Here is a 23,133-nt window from a genome sequence, read left to right as displayed (position 1 = left end):
ACAAACAAGTTAGCTTCAAATCCACGCGAAACACATGATTTATCTTCCAAGCAATGCAAAGTAGAAGGTTTAGCTTCAAATCCATGCGAAATAAATGATTTAGCTTCAAATACTTGGGACATAAACGATATAGCTTCAAATGCATGCGAAACAAACGAGTTAGCTTCACATTCATTCGAAACACATGATTTAGCTTCAAATCAATGCGAAGTAGAAGGTTTAGCTTCAAATCCAAGCGAAACAAATGATTTTGCTTCAAATACTTGGGATATAAATGATTTAGATTCAACTGCATGCGAAACAACCAAGTTAGATTCAAATCCGTGCAAAACACGAGATTTGGAATTAAATCAATGCCGAGTAGAAGGTTTATCTTCAAATCCATGCGAAACAAATGATTTAACTTCAAATACTAGCGATATTAATGATATAGCTTCAACTGGAAGCGAAGCAAGCGAGTTAGCTTCTAATCCATGCGAAACAAATGATTTAGCTTCAAATACTTGCGATATAAACGATATAGCTTCAAATGCATGCGAAAAAACGAGTTAGCTTGACATTCATTCGAAACACACGATTTAGCTTCAAATCAATGCGAAGTATAAGATTGAGCTTCAAATCCATGCGAAACAAATGATTTAGCTTCAAATACTAGCGATATAAATGATTTAGATTCAACTGCATGCGAAACAAACAAGTTAGATTCACATTCATTCGAAACACATGATTAAGCTTCAAATACTTGGGATATAAATGATTTAGATTCAACTGCATGCGAAACAAACAAGTTAGATTCAAATCCATGCAAAACACGAGATTTAGATTCAAATCAATGCCGAGTACAAGTTTTAGCTTCAAATCCATGCGAAACAAATGATTTAGCTTGAAATACTTGCGATATAAACGATATAGCTTCAAATGCATGCGAAACAAACGAGTTAGCTTCACAGTCATTCGAAAAACATGATTTAGCTTAAAATCAATGCGAAGTAGAAGGTTTAGCTTCAAATCCAAGCGAAACAAATAATTTAGCTTCAAATACTTGCGATATAAATGATTTAGATTCAAGTGCATGCGAAACAACCAAGTTAGATTCAAATCCGTGCAAAACACGAGATTTGGAATTAAATCAATGCCGAGTAGAAGTTTTAGCTTCAAATCCTTGCGAAACAAATGATTTAGCTTCAAATACTTGGGATATAAACGATATAGCTTTAACTGGAAGCGGAACAAGCGAGTTAGCTTCAAAACCATGCGAAACACATGATTTGTCTTCAACGGAATACGAAGTAGAAGGTTTATCTTCAAATCCATGCGAAACAAATGATTTAACTTCAAAAACTAGCGATATAAATGATTTAGATTCAACTGCATGCGAAACAAACAAGTTAGATTCAAATCCATGCAAAACTCGAGATTTTGAATCAAATCAAAGCAGAGTAGAAGTTTTAGCTTCAAATCCATGCGAAACACATGATTTATCTTCAATGCGACGCGAAGTAGAAGGTTTAGCTTCAAATCCATGCGAAACAAATGATTTGGCTTCAAATACTTGCGATATATATAATTTAGCTTTAACTGGAAGCGGAACAAGCGAGTTAGCTTCAAAACCATGCGAAACACATGATTTGTCTTCAACGGAATACGAAGTAGAAGGTTTATCTTCAAATCCATGCGAAACAAATGATTTAACTTCAAAAACTAGCGATATAAATGATTTAGATTCAACTGCATGCGAAACAAACAAGTTAGATTCAAATCCATGCAAAACTCGAGATTTTGAATCAAATCAAAGCAGAGTAGAAGTTTTAGCTTCAAATCCATGCGAAACACATGATTCATCTTCAATGCGACGCGAAGTAGAAGGTTTAGCTTCAAATCCATGCGAAACAAATGATTTGGCTTCAAATACTTGCGATATATATAATTTAGCTTTAACTGGAAGCGGAACAAGCGAGTTAGCTTCAAATCCATGCGAGACACATGATTTGTCTTCAAAGGAATACGAAGTCGAAGGTTTATCTTCAAATCCATGCGAAACAAATGATTTAACTTCAAATACTAGCGATATAAAAGATATAGCTTCAACTGGAAGCGAAACAAGCGAGTTAGCTTCTAATCCATGCGAAACAAATGATTTAGCTTCAAATACTTGCGATATAAACGATATAGCTTCAAATGCATGCGAAACAAACGAGTTAGCTACACAGTCATTCGAAACACATGATTTAGCTTCAAATCAATGCGAAGTAGAAGGTTTAGCTTCAAATCCATGCGAAATAAATGATTTAGCTTCAAATACTTGGGACATAAACGATATAGCTTCAAATGCATGCGAAACAAACGAGTTAGCTTCACATTCATTCGAAACACATGAATTAGCTTCAAATCAATGCGAAGAAGAAGGTTTAGCTTCAAATCCACGCGAAACAAATGATTTTGCTTCAAATACTTGGGATATAAATGATTTAGATTCAACTGCATGCGAAACAACCAAGTTAGATTCAAATCCGTGCAAAACACGAGATTTGGAATTAAATCAATGCCGAGTAGAAGGTTTATCTTCAAATCCATGCGAAACAAATGATTTAACTTCAAATACTAGCGATATTAATGATATAGCTTCAACTGGAAGCGAAGCAAGCGAGTTAGCTTCTAATCCATGCGAAACAAATGATTTAGCTTCAAATACTTGCGATATAAACGATATAGCTTCAAATGCATGCGAAAAAACGAGTTAGCTTGACATTCATTCGAAACACACGATTTAGCTTCAAATCAATGCGAAGTATAAGATTGAGCTTCAAATCCATGCGAAACAAATGATTTAGCTTCAAATACTTGAGATATAAATGATTTAGCTTCAACTGGAAGCGAATCAATCGAGTTAGATTCGAATCCACGCGAAACACATGATTTATCTTCCAAGCAATGCGAAGTAGAAGGTTTAGCTTCAAATCCATGCGAAACAAATGATTTAGCTTCAAATACTTGCGATACAAATGATTTAGCTTTAACTGGAAACGAAACAAGCGAGTTAGCTTCAAATCCGTGCGAAACACATGATTTGTCTTCAAAGGAATACGAAGTAGAAGGTGTAGCTTCAAATCCATGCGAAACAAAAGATTTAACTTCAAATACTAGCGATATAAATGATTTATCTTCAACTGGAAGCGAGACAAACGAGTTAGCTTCACATTCATTCGAAACACATGATTTGGCTTCAAATCAATGCGAAGTAGAAGGTTTAGCTTCAAATCCACGCGAAACAAATGATTTTGCTTCAAATACTAGCGATATAAATGATTTAGATTCAACTGCATGCGAAACAAACAAGTTAGATTCACATTCATTCGAAACACATGATTAAGCTTCAAATACTTGGGATATAAATGATTTAGATTCAACTGCATGCGAAACAAACGAGTTAGCTTCACAGTCATTCGAAAAACATGATTTAGCTTAAAATCAATGCGAAGTAGAAGGTTTAGCTTCAAATCCACGCGAAACAAATAATTTAGCTTCAAATACTTGCGATATAAATGATTTAGATTCAAGTGCATGCGAAACAACCAAGTTAGATTCAAATCCGTGCAAAACACGAGATTTGGAATTAAATCAATGCCGAGTAGAAGTTTTAGCTTCAAATCCTTGCGAAACAAATGATTTAGCTTCAAATACTTGGGATATAAACGATATAGCTTTAACTGGAAGCGGAACAAGCGAGTTAGCTTCAAAACCATGCGAAACACATGATTTGTCTTCAACGGAATACGAAGTAGAAGGTTTATCTTCAAATCCATGCGAAACAAATGATTTAACTTCAAAAACTAGCGATATAAATGATTTAGATTCAACTGCATGCGAAACAAACAAGTTAGATTCAAATCCATGCAAAACTCGAGATTTTGAATCAAATCAAAGCAGAGTAGAAGTTTTAGCTTCAAATCCATGCGAAACACATGATTTATCTTCAATGCGACGCGAAGTAGAAGGTTTAGCTTCAAATCCATGCGAAACGAATGATTTGGCTTCAAATACTTGCGATATATATAATTTAGCTTTAACTGGAAGCGGAACAAGCGAGTTAGCTTCAAATCCATGCGAGACACATGATTTGTCTTCAAAGGAATACGAAGTCGAAGGTTTATCTTCAAATCCATGCGAAACAAATGATTTAACTTCAAATACTAGCGATATAAATGATATAGCTTCAACTGGAAGCGAAACAAGCGAGTTAGCTTCTAATCCATGCGAAACAAATGATTTAGCTTCAAATACTTGCGATATAAACGATATAGCTTCAAATGCATGCGAAACAAGCGAGTTAGCTTCACATTCATTCGAAACACATGATTAAGCTTCAAATACTTGGGATATAAACGATATAGCTTCAAATGCATGCGAAACAAACGAGTTAGCTACACAGTCATTCGAAACACACGATTTAGCTTCAAATCAATGCGAAGTAGAAGATTTAGCTTCAAATCCATGCGAAACAAATGATTTACCTTCAAATACTGGCGATATAAATGATTTAGCATCAACTGAAAGCGATACATGCGAAGAAGCTTCTAATTCATGCGAAAAAAAAGATTTAGCTTCAAATCCTTGGGACATAAACGATATGGCTTCAAATGCATGCGAAACAATCGAGTTAGCTTCACATTCATTCGAAACACATGATTTAGCATCAAATCAATGCGAAGAAGAAGGTTTAGCTACAAATCCAACAGAAACAAATGATTTTGCTTCAAATACTGCGATATATATGATTTAGATTCAACTGCATGCGAAACAAACAAGTTAGATTCAAATGCATGCAAAACACGAGATTTAGATTCAAATCAATGCCGAGTACAAGTTTTAGCTTCAAATCCATGCGAAACAAATGATTTAGCTTCAAATACTTGCGATATAAACTATATAGTTTCAAATGCATGCGAAACAAACGAGTTAGCTTCACAGTCATTCGAAAAACATGATTTAGCTTAAAATCAATGCGAAATAGAAGGTTTAGCTTCAAATCCAAGCGAAACAAATAATTTAGCTTCAAATACTTGCGATATAAATGATTTAGATTCAAGTGCATGCGAAACAAACGAGTTAGCTTCACGTTCATTCGAAACACATGAGATAGCTTCAAATCAATGCGAAGTAGAAGGTTTAGCTTCAAATCCATGCGAAATAAATGATTTAGCTTCAAATACTTGGGACATAAACGATATAGCTTCAAATGCATGCGAAACAAACGAGTTAGCTTCACATTCATTCGAAACACATGATTTAGCTTCAAATCAATGCGAAGAAGATGGTTTAGCTTCAAATCCAAGAGAAACAGATGATTTTGCTTCAAATACTGCGATATAAAGGATTTAGATTCAACAGCATGCGAAACAATCAAGTTAGATTCAAATCCGTGCAAAACACGAGATTTGGAATTAAATCAATGCCGAGTAGAAGTTTTAGCTTCAAATCCTTGCGAAACAAATGATTTAGCTTCAAATACTTGCGATATAAACGATATAGCTTTAACTGGAAGCGGAACAAGCGAGTTAGCTTCAAAACCATGCGAAACACATGATTTGTCTTCAACGGAATACGAAGTAGAAGGTTTATCTTCAAATCCATGCGAAACAAATGATTTAACTTCAAATACTAGCGATATAAATGATATAGCTTCATCTGGAAGCGAATCAAGCGAGTTAGCTTCTAATCCATGCGAAAGAAATGATTTAGCTTCAAATACTTGCGATATAAACGATATAGCTTCAAATGCATGCGAAAAAACGAGTTAGCCTCATACATTCGAAACACACGATTTAGCTTCAAATCAATGCGAAGTAGAAGATTGAGCTTCAAATCCATGCGAAACAAATGATTTAGCTTCAAATACTTGAGATATAAATGATTTAGCTTCAACTGGACGCGAATCAATCGAGTTAGATTCGAATCCACGCGAAACACATGATTTATCTTCCAAGCAATGCGAAGTAGAAGGTTTAGCTTCAAATCCATGCGAAACAAATGATTTAGCTTCAAGTACTTGCGATATAAACGATATAATTTCAAATGCATGCGAAACAAACGAGTTGGCTTCACATTCATTCGAAACACATGATTTAGCTTAAAATCAATGCGAAGTAGAAGGTTTTGCTTCAAATCCAAGCGAAACAAATAATTTAGCTTCAAATACTTGCGATATAAATGATTTAGATTCAAGTGCATGCGAAACAAACGAGTTAGCTTCACATTAATTCGAAACAAATGATTTATTTTCAAATACTGGCGATGTAAATGATTTAGCATCAACTGAAAGCGATACATGCGAAGTAGCTTCTAATTCACGCGAAAAAAAAGATTTAGCTTCAAATACTTGCGATATAAACGTTATAGCTTCAAATGCATGCGAAACAAACGAGTTAGCTTCAGAGTCATTCGAAACACATGATTTATATTCAAATCAATGCGAAGTAGAAGGTTTGGCTTCAAGTCCAAGCGAAACATATGATTTTGATTCAAACACCTGCGATATAAATGATTTAGATTAAACTGCATGCGAAACAAACAAGTTAGTTTCAAATCCATGCCAAAAAAGAGATTTAGATCTAAATCAATGCGGAGTAGAAGTTTTAGCTACAAATGCAAGCGAAACAAATGATTTAGCTTCAAATACATGTGATATAAACGATATAGGTTCAAATGCATGCGATACAAACGAGTTAGCTTCACATTCATTCGAAAGACATGACTAAGGTTCAAAGCAAGGCGAAGTAGAAGGTTTAGCTTCAAGTCCAAGCGAAACAAATGATTTAGCTTCAAATACTTGCGATATAAATGATTTAGATTCAACTGCATGCGAAACAAACAAGATAGATTCAAATACATGCAAAACACGAGATTTAGATTCAAATCAATGCCGAGTAGAAGTTTCAGCTTCAAATCCATGCGAAACATATGATTTAGCTTCAAATACTTGCGATATAAACGGTATATCTTCAAATGCATGCGAAACAAACGAGTTAGCTTCACAGTCATTCGAAACACATGATTTATCTTCAAAACAATGCGAAGTAGAAGGTTTTGCTTCAAATCCATGCGAAACAAATGATTTACCTTCAAATACTAGCGATATAAATGATTTAGCTTCAACTGGAAGCGAAACAAATGATTTAGCTTCAAATACTAGCGATATAAATGATTTAGCTCCATCTGGAAGCGAAACATGCGAGTCAGCTTCAAATCCATGCGAAACAAATGATTTAGCTTCAAGTACTTGCGATATAAATGATTTAGCTTCAACTGCATGCGAAACAATCGAGTTAGATTCAAATCCACGCGAAACAAACGACAAAGCTTCACATCAGTACGAGGTAGAAGGTTTAGCTTCAAATCCATGCGAAACAAATGATTTAGCTTCAAATCCATGCGAAACAAATGATTTGTCTTGAAAGGAAAACGAAGTAGAAGGTTTAGCTACAAATCCATGCGAAACAAATGTTTTAACTTCAAATACAAGCGATATAAATGATATAGCTTCACTTGGATGCGAAACAAGCGAGTTAGCTTCTAATCCATGCAAAACAAATGATTTAGCTTCAAATCAATGCGAAGTAGAAGGTTTAGCTTCAAATCCAAGAGAAACAAATGATTTTGCTTCAAATACTTGCGATATAAACGATATAGCTTCAAATGCAAGCGACACAAACGAGTTAGGTTCACAGACATTCGAAACACATGATTTAGCTTCAAATCAATGCGAAGTAGAAGGTTTAGCTTCAAATCCATGCGAAACAAATGATTTAGCTTCAAATACTATCGATATAAATGATTTAGCTTCAACTGGCAGCGAAACATGCGAGTTAGCTTCTAATCTATGCGAAACGAATGATTTAGCTTCAAATACTTGCGATATAAACGATGTAGCTTCAAATGCATGCGAAACAAACGAGTTAGCTTCATATTCATTCGAAACACATGATTTAGCTTCAAATCAATGCGAAGAAGAAGGTTTAGCTTCAAATCCAAGCGAAACACATGATTTGTCTTCAAAGGAATACGAAGTAGAAAGTTTAGCTTCAAATCCATGCGACACAAATGATTTAACTTCAAATACTAGCGATATAAATGATCTAGATTTAACTGGAAGCGAAAAAATAGATTTATCTTCAAGTACTTGGGATATAAACGATATAGCTTCAAATGCATGCGATACAATCGAGTTAGCTTCACATTCATTAGAAACACATGATTTAGCTTCAAATCAATGCGAAGAAGAAGGTTTAGCTTCAAATCCAAGAGAACAAATGATTTAGCTTCCAATACTTACGATATAAATGATATAGCTTCAAATGCATGGGAAACAAACGAGTAAGCTACATATTCATTGGAAAGACATGATTTAACTTCAAATCAATGCGAAGTAAAAGGTTTAGCTTCAAATCCAAGCGAAACAAATGTTTTAACTTCAAATACAAGCGATATAAATGATATAGCTTCAATTGGAAGCGAAACAAGCGAGTTAGCTTCTAATCCATGCAAAACAAATGAATTAGCTTCAAATCAATGCGAAGAAGAAGGGTTAGCTTCAAATACAAGAGAAACAAATGATTTTGCTTCAAATACTTGCGATATAAATGATTTAGATTCAACTCCATGCGGAAACAAACAAGTTAGATTCAAGTCCATGCAAAACACGAGATTTAGATTCAAATCAATGCCGAGTAGAAGTTTTAGCTTCAAATCCATGCGAAACAAATGATTCAGCTTCAAATACTTGCGATATAAACGATATAGCTTCAAATGCATTCGAATCAAACGAGTTAGCTTCACATTCATTCGAAACACGTGATTTAGTTTCAAATCAATGCGAAGTAGATGGTTTAGCTTCAAATCCAAGCGAAACAAATAATTTAGCTTCAAATACTAGCGATATAAATGATTTAGCTCCAACTGGAAGCGAAACATGCGAGTTAGCTTCAGATCCATGCGAAACAAATGATTTATCTTCAAGTTTTTTCGATGTAAACGATATAGCTTCAAATGCAAGCGATACAAACGAGTTAGGTTCACAGACATTCGAAACATATGATTTAGCTTCAAATCAATGCGAAGTAGAAGGTTTAGCTTCAAATCCATGCGAAACAAATGATTTAGCTTGAAATACTATCGATATAAATGATTTAGCGTCAACTGGAAGCGAAACATGCGAGTTAGCTTCTAATCTATGCGAAACGAATGATTTAGCTTCAAATACTTGCGATATAAACGATGTAGCTTCAAATGCATGCGAAACAAACGAGTTAGCTTCATATTCATTCGAAACACATGATTTAGCTTCAAATCAATGCGAAGAAGAAGGTTTAGCTTCAAATCCAAGCGAAACACATGATTTGTCTTCAAAGGAATACGAAGTAGAAAGTTTAGCTTCAAATCCATCCGACACAAATGATTTATCTTCAAATACTAGCGATATAAATGATCTAGCTTTAACTGGAAGCGAAACAATAGATTTATCTTCAAGTACTTGGGATATAAACGATATAGCTTCAATAGTATGCGATACAAACGAGTTAGCTTCTCATTCATTCGAAACACATGATTTAGCTTCAAATCAATGCGACGTAGAAGGTTTAGCTTCAAATCCATGCGAAACAAATAATTTACCTTCGAATACTAGCGATATAAATGATTTAGCTTCAACTGGAAGCGAAACAAGCGAGATAGCTTCTAATCCATGCGAAACAAATGATTTATCTTCAAGTTTTTTCGATATAAACGATATAGCTCCAAATGCATGCGAAACAAACGAGTTAGGTTCACAGACATTCGAAACACATGATTTAGCTTCAAATCAATGCGAAGTAGAAGGTTTAGCTTCAAATCCATGCGAAACAAATGATTTAGCCTCAAATACTATCGATATAAATGATATAGCTTAAAATGCATGCGAAACAAGCGAGTTAGATTCAAATCCATGCAAAACACCAGATTTAGATTCAAATCAATGCCGAGTAGAAGTTTCAGCTTCAAATCCATGCGAAACATATGATTTAGCTTCAAATACTTGCGATATAAACGATATATCTTCAAATGCATGCGAAACAAACGAGTTAGCTTCACAGTCATTCGAAACACATGATTTATCTTCAAATCAATGCGAAGTAGAAGGTTTAGGTTCAAATCCATGCGAAACAAATGATTTATCTTCAAAAACTAGCGATATAAATGATTTAGCTTCAACTGCATGCGAAACAATCGAGTTAGATTCAAATCCACGCGAAACACATGACAAAGCTTCTATTCAGTGCGAGGCAGAAGGTTTGGCTTCAAATCCATGCCAAACATATGATTTAGCTTCAAATACTTGCGATATAAATGATTTAGCTTCAACTGGAAGCGAGACAAACGAGTTAGCTTCACATTCATGCGAAAGGCATGATTTAGCTTCAAATCAATGCGAGGGAAAAGCTTTGACTTCAAATCCATGCGAAACAAATGATTTACCTTCAAATACTTGCGATATAAATGATTTAGATTCAAATCCATGCGAAACAAATGATTTAGCTTCAAGTACTTGCGATATAAACGTTATAGCTTCAAATGCATGCGAAACTAACGAGTTAGCTCCAAAAAGACGCGAAAGACATGATTTCTCTTCCATGCATTGCGAAGTAGAAGGTTTAGCTTCAAATCCATGCGAAACAAATGATTTAGCTTCAAATACTTGCGATATAAATGATTTAGCTTCAACTGGAAGCGAGACAAACGAGCTATTTTCACATTCATGCGAAACACATGATTTAGCTTCAAATACTTGCGATGTAAACGATATGGATTCAAATGCATGCGAAACAAACGAGATAGCTTCACGTTCATTCGAAGCACATGATTTAGCTTCAAATCAATGCGAAGTAAAACGTTTAGCTGCAAATCCAAGCGAAACAAATGATTTAGCTTCAAATACTTGCGATATAAATGATTTAGATTCAACTCCATGCGAAAAAAACGAGTTAGCTTCAAATCCACGCGAAACACATGATTTATCTTCCATGCATTGCGAAGTAGAAGGTTTAGCTTCAAATCCATGCGAAACAAATTCTTTAGCTTCAAATACTTGCGATATAAATGATTTAGCTTCAACTGCAAGCGAGACAAACGAGCTAGCTTCACAGACATTCGAAACACATGATTTAGCTTCAAATCAATGCGAAGTAGAAGGTTTAGCTTCAAATCCATGCGAAACAAATGATTTAGCTTCAAATACTATCGATATAAATGATTTAGCTTCAACTGGAAGCGAAACAAGCGAGTTAGCTTCTAATCTATGCGAAACAAATGATTTAGCTTCAAATACTTCCGATATAAATGATTTAGCTTCAACTGCATGCGAAACAAACAAGTTAGAATCAAATCCATGCGAAAGACGAGATTTAGATTTAAATCAAAGCGGAGTAGAAGTTTTAGCTACAAATCCATGCGAAACAAATGATTTAGCTTCAAATACTTGCGATATAAACGATATAGCTTCCAATGCATGCGATACAAACGAGTTATCATCACATTCATTCGAAACACATGACTTAGGTTCAAATCAATGCGAAGTAGAAGGTTTAGCTTCAAATCCAAGAGATACAAATGATTTTGCTTCAAATACTTGCGATATAAATGATTTAGATTCAACAGCATGCGAAACAAACAATTTAGATTCAAATCCATGCAAAACACGAGATTTAGATTCAAATCAATGCTGAGTAGAAGTTTTAGCTTCAAATCCATGCGAAACAAATGATTTAGCTTCAAGTACTAGCGATATGAATGGTATAGCTTCAACTGGAAGCGAAACAAGCGAGTTAGCTTCTAATCCATGCGAAACAAATGATTTAGCTTCAAATACTTGCGATATAAACGATATAGCGTCAAACGCAAGCGAAACAAACGAGTAAGCATCACAGTCATTCGAAACACATGATTTAGCTTCAACTCAATGCCTTGTAGATGGTTCAGCTTCAAATCCAGGCGAAACAAATGGTTTAGATTCAAATCAGTGCGGAGTAGAAGTATTATCTTCAAATACACGCGAAACAAACGATTGAGATTCAAATACTTGCGATATAAGTGATTTAGCTTCAACTGGAAGCGAAACAATCGAGTTAGCTTCAAATACATGCGAAATGCGTGATTTAGCTTCAAATCAATGCGGAGAAGAAAGTTTAGCTTAAAATCCATGCGAAATCAATGATTTAGCTTCAAATCAATGCCTAGTAGATGGTTCAGCTTCAAATCCATGCGAAACAATTGGTTTAGCTTCAAATCAGTGCGGAGTAGAAGTATTATCTTCAAATACACGCGAAACAAACGATTGAGATTCAAATACTTGCGATATAAATGATTAAGCTTCAACTGGAAGCGAAACAAGCGAGTTAGCTTCTAATCCATGCGAAACGAATGATTTAGCTTCAAATACTTGCGATATAAACGATATAGCTTCAAATGCATGCGGAACAAACGAGTTAGCTTCACATTCATTCGAAACACATTATTTAGCTACAAATCAATGCGAAAAAGAAGGTTTATCTTCAACTCCAACCGAAACAAATGATTTTACTTCAAATACTTGCGATATAAATGATCTAGATTCAACTGCAAGCGAAACAAACGAGTTAGCTTCAAATCCACGCGAAACAAATGGTTTAGCTTCAAATCAGTGCGGAGTAGAAGTATTATCTTCAAATACACGCGAAACAAACGATTGAGATTCAAATACTTGCGATATAAATGACTTAGCTCCAAATGGGAGCGAAACAGGCGAGTTAGCTTCAAATCCGTGCGAAACAAATAATTTAGCTTTAAAGGAATACGAAGTAGAAGGATTAGTTTCAAATCCATGCGAAACAAATGATTTAACTTCAAATACTAGCGATATAAATGATATAGCTTCAATTGGATGCGAAACATGCGAGTTATCTTCTAATCCATGCGAAACAAATAATTTACCTTCGAATACTAGCGATATAAATGATTTAGCTACAGCTGGAAGCGAAACAAGCGAGTTAGCCTCTAATCCATGCGAAAAAAAACATTTAGCTTCAAATACTTGCGATATGAACGATATAGATTCAAATGCATGCGAAACAAACGAGTTAGCTTCAAATCCACGCGAAACATATGATTTGTCTTCAAAGGAATACGAAGTAGAAGGTTTATCTTCAAATCCATGCGAAACAAATGATTTAACTTTATATAAATGATTTAGATTCAACTGCATGCGAAACAAACAAGTTAGATTAAAATCCATGCAAAACACGAGATTTAGAATCAAATCAACGCCGAGTAGAAGTTTTAGCTTCAAATCCATGCGAAACAAATGATTTAGATTCAAATAATTGAAACAAGCGAGTTAGCTTCAAATCCATGCGAAACACATGATTTAGCTTCAAATACTTGCGATATAAAAGACTTAGCTCCAATTGGGAGCGAAACAGGCGAGTTAGCTTCAAATCCGTGCGAAACAAATAATTTAGCTTCAAATCAATGCGGAGAAGAAAGATTAGCTTCAAATAAATGCGAAACAAATGATTTAGCTTCAAATACCAGCGATATAAATGATTCAGCTCCAACTGGAAGCGAAACATGCGAGTTAGCTTCAAATCCATGCGAAACACATGATTTGTCTTCAAAGGAATACGAAGTAGAAGGTTTAGCTTCAAATCCATGTAAAACAAATGATTTAACTTCAAATACTAGCGATATAAATGATTAAGCTTCAACTGGAAGCGAAACAAGCGAGTTAGCATCTAATCCATGCGAAACGAATGATTTAGCTTCAAATACTTGCGATATAAACGATATAGCTTCAAATGCATGCGGAACAAACGAGTTAGCTTCACATTCATTCGAAACACATGATTTATCTTCAAAGCAACGCGAAGTAGAAGATTTAGCTTCAAATCCATGCGAAAAAATGATTTAGCTTCAAATACTTGCGATAGAAATGATTTAGCTTCAATTGGAAGCGATACAAGCGAGTTAGCTTCTAATCCATGCGAAAAAAAAGATTTAGCTTCAAATACTTGCGTTATAAACGATATAGCTTCAAATGTATGCCAAACAAACGAGTTAGCTTCACATTCATTCGAAGCACATGATTTAGCTACTAATCAATGCGAAAAAGAAGGTTTAGCTTCAACTCCAACCGAAACAAATGATTTTACTTCAAATACTTGCGATATAAATGATCTAGATTCAACTGCAAGCGAAACAAACGAGTTAGCTTCAAATCCACGCGAAACAAATGGTTTAGCTTCAAATCAGTGCGGAGTAGAAGTATTATCTTCAAATACACGCGAAACAAACGATTGAGATTCAAATACTTGCGATATAAATGACTTAGCTCCAAATGGGAGCGAAACAGGCGAGTTAGCTTCAAATCCGTGCGAAACAAATAATTTAGCTTTAAAGGAATACGAAGTAGAAGGATTAGTTTCAAATCCATGCGAAACAAATGATTTAACTTCAAATACTAGCGATATAAATGATATAGCTTCAATTGGATGCGAAACAAGCGAGTTATCTTCTAATCCATGCGAAACAAATAATTTACCTTCGAATACTAGCGATATAAATGATTTAGCTACAGCTGGAAGCGAAACAAGCGAGTTAGCCTCTAATCCATGCGAAAAAAAACATTTAGCTTCAAATACTTGCGATATGAACGATATAGATTCAAATGCATGCGAAACAAACGAGTTAGCTTCAAATCCACGCGAAACATATGATTTGTCTTCAAAGGAATACGAAGTAGAAGGTTTATCTTCAAATCCATGCGAAACAAATGATTTAACTTTATATAAATGATTTAGATTCAACTGCATGCGAAACAAACAAGTTAGATTAAAATCCATGCAAAACACGAGATTTAGAATCAAATCAACGCCGAGTAGAAGTTTTAGCTTCAAATCCATGCGAAACAAATGATTTAGATTCAAATAATTGAAACAAGCGAGTTAGCTTCAAATCCATGCGAAACACATGATTTAGCTTCAAATACTTGCGATATAAAAGACTTAGCTCCAATTGGGAGCGAAACAGGCGAGTTAGCTTCAAATCCGTGCGAAACAAATAATTTAGCTTCAAATCAATGCGGAGAAGAAAGATTAGCTTCAAATAAATGCGAAACAAATGATTTAGCTTCAAATACCAGCGATATAAATGATTCAGCTCCAACTGGAAGCGAAACATGCGAGTTAGCTTCAAATCCATGCGAAACACATGATTTGTCTTCAAAGGAATACGAAGTAGAAGATTTAGCTTCAAATCCATGTAAAACAAATGATTTAACTTCAAATACTAGCGATATAAATGATTAAGCTTCAACTGGAAGCGAAACAAGCGAGTTAGCATCTAATCCATGCGAAACGAATGATTTAGCTTCAAATACTTGCGATATAAACGATATAGCTTCAAATGCATGCGGAACAAACGAGTTAGCTTCACATTCATTCGAAACACATGATTTATCTTCAAAGCAACGCGAAGTAGAAGATTTAGCTTCAAATCCATGCGAAAAAATGATTTAGCTTCAAATACTTGCGATAGAAATGATTTAGCTTCAATTGGAAGCGATACAAGCGAGTTAGCTTCTAATCCATGCGAAAAAAAAGATTTAGCTTCAAATACTTGCGTTATAAACGATATAGCTTCAAATGTATGCCAAACAAACGAGTTACCTTCACATTCATTCGAAGCACATGATTTAGCTACTAATCAATGCGAAAAAGAAGGTTTAGCTTCAACTCCAAGCGAAACAAATGATTTTACTTCAAATACTTGCGATATAAATGATCTAGATTCAACTGCATGCGAAACAAACGAGTTAGCTTCAAATCCACGCGAAACAAATGGTTTAGCTTCAAATCAGTGCGAAGTAGAAGTATTATCTTCAAATACACGCGAAACAAACGATTGAGATTCAAATACTTGCGATATAAGTGATTTAGCTTCAACTGGAAGCGAAACAATCGAGTTAGCTTCAAATACATGCGAAATGCGTGATATAGCTTCAAATCAATGCGGAGAAGAAAGTTTAGCTTAAAATCCATGCGAAACAAATGATTTAGCTTCAAATACTTGCGATATAAATGACTTAGCTCCAATTGGGAGCGAAACAGGCGAGTTGGCTTCAAATCCGTGCGAAACAAATAATTTAGCTTCAAATCAATGCGGAGAAGAAAGATTAGCTTCAAATAAATGCGAAACAAATGATTTAGCTTCAAATACCAGCGATATAAGCGATATAGCATCAAATGTATGCCAAATAAACGAGTTAGCTTCACATTCATTCGAAACACATGATTGAGCTTCAAATCAATGCGAAGAAGAAGGTTTAGCTTCAAATCCAAGAGAAACAAATGATTTTGCTTCAAATACTTGCGCTATAAATGATTTAGATTTAACTGCATGCGAAACAAACAAGATAGATTCAAATCCATGCAAAACACGAGATTTAGATTCAAATCAATGCCGAGTAGAAGTTTTAGCTTCAAATCCATGCGAAACAAATGATTTAGCTTCAAATACTAGCGATATGAATGGTATAGCTTCAACTGGAAGCGAAACAAGCGAGTTAGCTTCTAATCCATGCGAAACAAATGATTTAGCTTCAAATACTTACGATATAAACGATATAGCTTCAAACGCAAGCGAAACAAACGAGTAAGCATCACAGTCATTCGAAACACATGATTTAGCTTCAAATCAATGCCTAGTAGATGGTTCAGCTTCAAATCCATGCGAAACAAATGGTTTAGATTCAAATCAGTGCGGAGTAGAAGTATTATCTTCAAATACACGCGAAACAAACGATTGAGATTCAAATACTTGCGATATAAGTGATTTAGCTTCAACTGGAAGCGAAACAAGCGAGTTAGCTTGTAATCCATGCGAAACGAATGATTTAGCTTCAAATACTTGCGATATAAATGATATAGCTTCAAATGCATGCGGAACAAACGAGTTAGCTTCACATTCATTCGAAACACATTATTTAGCTACAAATCAATGCGAAAAAGAAGGTTTAGCTTCAACTCCAAGCGAAACAAATGATTTTACTTCAAATACTTGCGATATAAATGATCTAGATTCAACTGCATGGGAAACAAACGAGTTAGCTTCAAATCCACGCGAAACAAATGGTTTAGCTTCAAATCAGTGCGGAGTAGAAGTATTATCTTCAAATACACGCGAAACAAACGATTGAGATTCAAATACTTGCGATATAAATGATATAGCTTCAATTGGATGCGAAACGAGCGAGTTATCTTCTAATCCATGCGAAACAAATGATTTACCTTCGAATACTAGCGATATAAATGATTTAGCTACAGCTGGAAGCGAAACAAGCGAGTTAGCCTCTAATCCATGCTAAAAAAAACATTTAGCTTCAAATACTTGCGATATGAACGATATAGATTCAAATGCATGCGAAACAAACGAGTTAGCTTCAAATCCACGCGAAACACATGATTTGTCTTCAAAGGAATACGAAGTAGAAGGTTTATCTTCAAATCCATGCGAAACAAATGATTTAACTTTATATAAATGATTTAGATTCAACTGCATGCGAAACAAACAAGTTAGATTAAAATCCATGCAAAACACGAGATTTAGAATCAAATCAATGCCGAGTAGAAGTTTTAGCTTCAAATCCATGCGAAAAAATGATTTAGCTTCAAATACTTGCGATAGAAATGATTTAGCTTCAATTGGAAGCGATACAAGCGAGTTAGCTTCTAATCCATGCGAAAAAAAAGATTTAGCTTCAAATACTTGCGATATAAACGATATAGCTTCAAATGTATGCCAAACAAACGAGTTAGCTTCACATTCATTCGAAACACATGATTTAGCTTCAAATCAATGCGAAGAAGAAGGTTTAGCTTCAAATCCTAGAGAAACAAGTGATTTTGCTTCAAATACTTGCGCTATAAATGATTTAGATACAACTGCATGCGAAACAAATAAGTTAGATTCAAATCCATGCAAAACACGAGATTTAGATTCAAATCAATGCCGAGTAGAAGTTTTATCTTCAAATCCATGCGAAACAAATGATTTAGCTTCAAATACTAGCGATATGAATGATATAGCTTCAACTGGAAGCGAAACAAGCGAGTTAGCTTCTAATCCATGCGAAACAAACGATTTAGCTTCAAATACTTGCGATATAAATGATTTAGCTTTAACTGGAAGCGAAACAAGCGAGTTAGCTTCAAATACATGCGAAACAAATGATTTGTATTCAAAGGAATACGAAGTAGAAGGATTAGCTTCAAATCCATGCGAAACAAATTATTTAACTTCAAATACTAGCGATATAAATGATATAGCTTCAATTGGAAGCGAAACAAGCGAGTTAGCTTCTAATCCATGCGAAACAAATGATTTACATTCGAATACTAGCGATATAAATGATTTCGCTTCATCTGGAAGCGAAACGAGCGAGTTAGCTTCTAATCCATGCGAAAAAAAAGATTTAGATCAAATACTTGCGATATACATGATTTAGATTCAACTGGAAGTGAAACAAGCGAGTTAGCTTCAAATCCATGCGAAACGCATGATTTATCTTCAAGGCAACGCGAAGTAGAAGGTTTAGCTTCAAATCCATGGGAAACAAATGAATAGCTTCAAATACTTCCGATATAAATGATTTAGCTTCAACTGGAAGCGAGACAAACGAGTTATCTTCACATTCACGCGAAACACATGATTTAGCTTCAAATCAATGCGTAGTAGAAGTTTTAGCTTCAAATCCATGCGAAACAAGTGATTTAGCTTCAAATCCATGCGAACCACGTGATTTAGCTACAAATCGATGTGGAGTAGAAGGTTGAGCTTCAAATCCATGCGAACAAATGATTTAGCTTCAAGTACTTGCGATATAAACGATATAGCTTCATATGCATGCGAAACAAACGAGTTAGCTTCTAAACCACGCGAAACACATGATTTAACTTCTAATCAATGCAGAGTAGAAGGTTCAGCTTCAAATCCATGCGAAACAAGTGATTTAGCTTCAAATACTAGCGATATAAATGATTTAGCTTCAACTTGAAGCGAAACAAGCGAGTTAGCTTCTAAACCATGCGAAACACATGATTTAACTTCTAATCAATGCGGAGTAGATGGTTTAGCTTCAAATCCATGCGAAACAAATGATTTAGCTTCAAATCCATGCGAACCACGTGATTTAGCTACAAATCGATGTGGAGTAGAAGGTTGAGCTTCAAATCCATGCGAACAAATGATTTAGCTTCAAATAATGGCGATATAAATGATATAGCTTCAAGTGGAAGCGAAACAAGCGAGTTAGCTTCTAATCCATGCGACACACATGATTTAGCTTCAAATCAATGCGAAGTAGAAGGTTTAGCTCCAAATCCATGCGAAACAAATGATTTAGCTTGAAATACTTGCGATATAAATGATTTAGCTTCAACTGGAAGCGAAACAAGCGAGTTAGCTTCTAACTAATGCGAAACACATGATTTAACTGCAAATCCACGCCGAGTAGTAGGTTTAGCTTCAAATCCATGAGAAACAAATGATTTAGCTTCAAATACTTGCGATATAAATGACTTAGCTTCCACCTGCAAGCGAAACATGCGAGTTAGCTTCAAATCCATGCGAAACAAATGATTTAGCTTCAAGTACTTGCGATATAAACGATATTGCTTCAAATGCATGCGAAACAAACGAGTTAGATTCACATTCATTCGAAACACATGATTTTGCTTCAAATCAATGCGATGTAGAAGATTTAGCTTCAAATTCATGCGAAATAAATGATTTAGCTTCAAATACTTACGATATAAATGATTTAGCTTCAACTGCATGCGAAACAATCGAGTTAGATTCAAATCCATGCGAAACACATGACAAAGCTTCAAATCAGTGCGTAGTAGATGGTTTAGCATCCAATCCATGCGAAACAAATGATTTAGCTTCAAATACTTGCGATATAAATGATTTAGCTTCAACTGGAAGCTAAACAATCGAGTTAGATTCAAATCCACGCGAAACAAATGATTTATCTTCCAAGCAATGCGAAGTAGAAGGTTTAGCTTCAAATCCATGCGAAACAAATGATTTAGCTTCAAATACCAGCGATATAAATGATTTAGCTTCAACTGGAAGCGAAACAAGCGAGTTAGCTTCAAATCCATGCGAAACAAATGATTTAGCTTCAAGTACTTGCGATATAAACGATATAGCTTCATATGCATGCGAAACAAACGAGTTAGCTTCAAATCCATGCGAAACACATGATTTATCTTCAAGGCAACGCGAAGTAGAAGGTTTAGCTTCAAATCCATGCGAAACAAATGATTTAACTTCAAATACTTGCGATATAAATGATATAGCTTCAACTGGAAGCGAACAAGCGAGTTAGCTTCTAATCCATGCGAAACAAATGATTTAGCTTCAAATACTTGTGATATAAACGATATAGCTTCAAATCCATGCGAAAGAAACGAGTCAGCTTCACATTCATTCGAAACACATGATTTAGCTTCAAATCAATGCGAAGAAGAAGGTTTGGTTCAAATCCAAGAGAAACAAATGACTTTGCTTCAAATACTTGCGATATAAATGATTTAGATTCAACAGCATGCGAAACAAACAAGTTAGATTCAAATACATGCAAAACACGAGATTTTGATTCAAATCAATGCCGAGTATAAGTTTTAGCTTCAAATCCATGCGAAACAAATGATTTAGCTTCAAATACTTGCGATATAAATGATTTAGCTTCAACTGGAAGCGAAACAATCATGTTAGATTCAAATCCACGCGAAACACATGATTTATCTTCCAAGCAATGCGAAGTAAAAGGTTTAGCTTCAAATCCATGCGAAACAAATGATTTAGCTTCAAATACTTGCGATAAATATGATTTAGCTTCAACTGGAAGCGAGACAAACGAGCCAGCTTCACATTCAGGCGAAACAAATGATTTAGCTTCAAATACTTGCGATATAAATGATTTAGATTCAACTGCATGCGAAACAAACAAATTAGATTCAAATCCATCCAAAACACGAGATTTAGATTCAAATCAATGCCGAGTAGAAGTTTCAGCTTCAAATCCATGCGAAACATATGATTTAGCTTCAAATACTTGCGATATAAACGATATTGATTCAAATGCATGCGAAACAAACGAGTTAGCTTCAGAGTCATTCGAAACACATGATTTAGCTTCAAATCAATGCGAAGTAGAAGGTTTAGATTCAAATCCATGCGAAACAAATGATTTACCTTCAAATACTAGCGATATAAGTGATTTAGCTTCAACTGTATGCGAAACAATCGAGTTAAATTCAAATCCACGCGAAACACATGACAAAGCTTCAAATCAGTGCGAGGTAGAAGGTTTGGCTTCAAATCCATGCGAAACAAATGATTTAACTTCAAATACTTGCGATATAAATGATTTAGCTTCAACCGGAAGCGATACAGACGAGTCAGCTTCACATTCATGCGAAACACATGATTTAGCTTCACATCAATGCGAGGGAAAAGCTTTGGCTTCAAATCCATGCGAATCGAATTATTTACCTTCAAATACTTGCGATATAAATAATTTAGATTCAACTGCATGCGAAACAAACAACTTAGATTCACATTCATTCGAAACACATGATTTAGCTTCAAATCAATGCGAAGTAGAAGGTATAGCTTCAAATCCATGTAAAACAAATGATTTAACTTCAAATTCTAGCGATATAAATGATTTGGCTTCAACTGGAAGCGAGACAAACGAGTTATCTTCACATTCATGCGAAGCACATGATTTAGCTTCAAATCAATGCGAAGTAGAAGGTTTAGCTTCAAATCCAAGCGAAACAAATGATTTTGCTTCAAATACTTGGGATATAAATGATTTAGATTCAACTGCATGCGAAACAAACAAGTTAGATTCAAATACATGCAAAACACGAGATTTTGATTCAAATCAATGCCGAGTATAAGTTTTAGCTTCAAATCCATGCGAAACAAATGATTTAGCTTCAAATACTTGCGATATAAATGATTTAGCTTCAACTGGAAGCGAAACAATCATGTTAGATTCAAATCCACGCGAAACACATGATTTATCTTCCAAGCAATGCGAAGTAGAAGGTTTAGCTTCAAATCCATGCGAAACAAATGATTTAGCTTCAAATACTTGCGATAAATATGATTTAGCTTCAACTGGAAGTGAGACAAACGAGCTAGCTTCACATTCAGGCGAAACAAATGATTTAGCTTCAAGTACTTGCGATATAAATGATTTAGCTTCAACTGCATGCGAAACAATCGAGTTAGATTCAAATCCACGCGAAACAAACGACAAAGCTTCACATCAGTACGAGGTAGAAGGTTTAGCTTCAAATCCATGCGAAACAAATGATTTAGCTTCAAATCCATGCGAAACAAATGATTTGTCTTGAAAGGAAAACGAAGTAGAAGGTTTAGCTACAAATCCATGCGAAACAAATGTTTTAACTTCAAATACAAGCGATATAAATGATATAGCTTCACTTGGATGCGAAACAAGCGAGTTAGCTTCTAATCCATGCAAAACAAATGATTTAGCTTCAAATCAATGCGAAGTAGAAGGTTTAGCTTCAAATCCAAGAGAAACAAATGATTTTGCTTCAAATACTTGCGATATAAACGATATAGCTTCAAATGCAAGCGACACAAACGAGTTAGGTTCACAGACATTCGAAACACATGATTTAGCTTCAAATCAATGCGAAGTAGAAGGTTTAGCTTCAAATCCATGCGAAACAAATGATTTAGCTTCAAATACTATCGATATAAATGATTTAGCTTCAACTGGCAGCGAAACATGCGAGTTAGCTTCTAATCTATGCGAAACGAATGATTTAGCTTCAAATACTTGCGATATAAACGATGTAGCTTCAAATGCATGCGAAACAAACGAGTTAGCTTCATATTCATTCGAAACACATGATTTAGCTTCAAATCAATGCGAAGAAGAAGGTTTAGCTTCAAATCCAAGCGAAACACATGATTTGTCTTCAAAGGAATACGAAGTAGAAAGTTTAGCTTCAAATCCAT

This window comes from Megalopta genalis, unplaced genomic scaffold, assembly GCF_051020955.1.
Source record: "Megalopta genalis isolate 19385.01 unplaced genomic scaffold, iyMegGena1_principal scaffold0373, whole genome shotgun sequence".
NCBI classification, from domain to species: domain Eukaryota; kingdom Metazoa; phylum Arthropoda; class Insecta; order Hymenoptera; family Halictidae; genus Megalopta; species Megalopta genalis.
The sequence above is the reverse complement of the archived record's forward strand: the minus strand, read 5'-3'. Positions refer to the sequence as shown.